Below are 3,515 nucleotides of genomic sequence, written 5' to 3'. Positions count from 1 at the left end.
GACACAGACATCAGCTACACAAGTGCCTGACATGTTCTTCTATACATATTTGTGAGAAACATGGACATCAGCTACACAAGTAGCGAGTACACGAGAGTGGAGAAACTTAATTAATTTTGGAGAAACAATAGAAATAAATGCACAATTTGAATGCTGTTAAGTATAATGAAAGATATTGTTTAGAGATTATGGGGGATTTCCCTTGTGACAAGTTACCTACTGCCGCATAGTCAGATTTCAGTCATTAGTTTCATTATATACAATGTATATAGTTGCCTGAATTTTGCAGAAAAATGTAAAAAGTGTATTGTAGTTTGAATAGAAAAAAAGGTTTTATGAGAGCTAATTTCGTTGCAATTTTTTTAGTGACTCTAGATCTATGTAGATTCATAAATCACCAGATGCTTTTCTACTGTAAAGTCAATGGAGAACCAACAGCTAGATGTCCAATTTTGGCTCGTGGAAGGAAAGTGAGGCTGCAGACTGGTTCCAGGGGAACAGGGAGGTGCGCCTGCGAGCCGGGACATGGGTCGCAGGAGCACCCATGTCGGACTAAAAACACTGCTGAGGACAGGACTCCTTTAATTAATTTTTCCACTATGATTTTGAGTGTCTTTCCATATCCAGCTCTCTATGAAATTTTTATTAGTACATACATATTTTAGTTGATTAATACATACCTGTGGATATTTATATATCTGTAAAATATTTGCAACTTGAGTTGAAAACATGGGCATCAGTCCTTCGATGAACCCAACTAGGATTGATTGTGCACAGTTGTAGTTAAGGATAGGAAGCCTTGATCTTGACAAAATCTTAAATACATTTTGCATGATTCTTATGCTGTCAACATAGGAGTCGTACACATGATAACCGAGTGACATATTTGGTAAAAGCTGTGAATTGTTGTTTATTTCTTCTAGAGTAAAGGCAAATGCTAAAAAGTTGTAGTAATCTTCATTGAGCATACTGAAATGACAAATGCATCACAAAATATGCAATAGAGCTTAGTTATTATCCTATGTCGTTAGAATTCTCATATTTTTTATTTTAAACAAAATCTAGGGGCACAGGGCTTTTTTGACCTACACAGGCCCACTCCAATGGGCCATTGGGGACCTCTGCCAGCCCCTCCATGCCAAGTAACATAAGGGGAGAAGTAGTTGGAATTTTGGATTACCAAAATAATTTATATTTTCCAAATGCCAGAATAATAGAGAGAGATAATTTTTAAGGCATTTTTATTACTTTCTCCAAAATCAAAAATTAAAATACTGTACATTTTGCAAAGGTTGGAATTTTGGCCCATTCCTCCTGACAGAATTAGTGTAACTGAGCCAAGTTTTGTAACTCCCTTTTCGGCTTTGCCCATAAATGTTTAATACGATTTGAGATCAGGGCTTTGTGATGGCCACTGTAAAACCAATTTGGTTACAAATTGACGGTTCAATGTCTATTTGGAAGAGACCCATTTGCATCACAGTTGTGATTGGTGTTTTCAGGCTTGAAAGCTTCTCCCTTTTAACAATGGTCATCATGGCAAGACAGTTACATTTTAGTTTTACCAGACCACAGGACATGTCTCCAAAGATTTGTTCCTGTTCATTTGCAAACATTAATCTGGCTTTTTTATGTTTCTTTATGCGTAATGGCTTCTTCCTGGCAGGGTAACCTTTCACCTCATGTAGATACAGAACTCATTTCACCGTGGATAATGACTTACTTTTACCAGCTTCAGCGATCATAAGTACAATGCCTTTTACTTTTGTTCTTGGGTTGATATGCACATTTTTGGGACACAGAACCTTATCCCTTCTCAGTGGTATGATAGCTGGACATTCCCATCTTGTTTTGTGTTTGTTTGAATGTGGCACCTTCAGGTATCTAGAAATTGCACCCACAATTCTCTATATGATATCTTGACTAATTTCTTTAGCCTTTCCCATGAAGTAGCCTCCATCGTGTAGGCACCGTCATATAGACTTTGAACATCGCTCCCGTGATGTCGTCAAGGAGCAATGATCTGTCACCATGTCAATTTGGGTCTTAATAAAACTGAGGCTGTGTAATTTCTAAAGAACTGTTACAATGCATTAGTGATGATGTGCAAAATCCACATACAGTATACTGCCCTACTGTAGTATAGCATTATATGGTAGAATCTATCAGACAAGCTAAGGTTAATGTACCCTAAAAGAAATAAAAAATAAAACCTAAAAGTTCAAATTACCCCCCTTTCCCCAAAAAAAAAAAAACAATAAAAATAATAAACGTATTATGTATCATTGCCTCCCAAAAGTCCTTATCTATCAAAAATAAATAAGGTTATTTCCGGCGTTAAACCCCATTATGGAAAACAGTGCCAAAGTTTGTGGTTCATAGTGAAAGCTGTAAAAATCAACCCCTCAAGAAAATGGTACAAGTAATTCACCAATTTCACAGCATCTGGAATTTTTGTACTTTCAAGTACATGGCATGGAATATCTGCATATTATTTTTATGCAGAAAACAACCCCTCTTACCGTTATGGATTTTTGAAAGTGGGGAGTGCAAAATGGAATCCCAAAAACTTAAAAGGACTAAGTCTGTTAAGGGGTAAAAGTATAGAATATTTAGAAAGTTAAATGCCATTTTTCAGTAGTTACATATTGGGGCACATTTACTATGGGCCTGAATCGCCCTTTTTTGTCGGGTTTCCCGAAAATTACCGGTTTACGCCTAATTGCCCCGGGTTTTTGGCGCACCCGATCAGATTGTGGCGCATCGGCACCGGGTTGCATGCGACGGAAATTGGGGGCTGTGGCCGACGGTTTCGGAAAAACTGCGGTATTTAAAAAAAAAAAAAAAAAGATGTGTTGCTTGACACGCGCTTACATGCATCAGGAATAGGATGGTGAACTCCGGCGGACCTCGGCGCAGCAGCGACAGCTGGTGGACATCGGGCGCACGACCTTAGTGAGTTGCCAGAAGACCCGAATCCTCGCCAGAGAACGCGCCGCTGGATCGCGACAAGACCGGGTAAGTAAATGTGCCCCATTATTTATAAAGTTGTAAAGAAGTTGCATAAGAAAAATAATCTTACTTTTTAACCAAATAAAAGCAGAAGACCTAGTATTTTAATATTTCTTATTTGTTTTCCATAATATGTAAAGATGAATATTGTTAAAATTTGCAATAGTAGGAGTTCAATGTATTCAATTGAACACTTCAGTTGCTGCAGAACCTCTTTTTTTTTGAGAGAGGGAATGATACTTGCATGTTACAGATTAATGAATGTAAAACACTCTCGTCCTTATTTAAAAAAATATTTAACATTTCTGTCATGTTTAATAGTAAACCGTGTCTGGGATTTATATATGTATAGAACTGGTCCACAGATAGGGGAAGGCTTCAAGCACAAAAGCTGGGAGCCGAGCAATGTGCAAAAGTTGTAGGCAGGTGAGGAAGAAAACTACAGGCAGTCCCCGGGTTACATACAAGATAGGGTCTGTAGGTTTGTTCTTAAGTTGAATTTG

The sequence above is a fragment of the Engystomops pustulosus genome, chromosome 9 (genome assembly GCF_040894005.1).
Source record: "Engystomops pustulosus chromosome 9, aEngPut4.maternal, whole genome shotgun sequence".
Classification (NCBI taxonomy): domain Eukaryota; kingdom Metazoa; phylum Chordata; class Amphibia; order Anura; family Leptodactylidae; genus Engystomops; species Engystomops pustulosus.
This window is presented reverse-complemented; position numbering follows the sequence as displayed.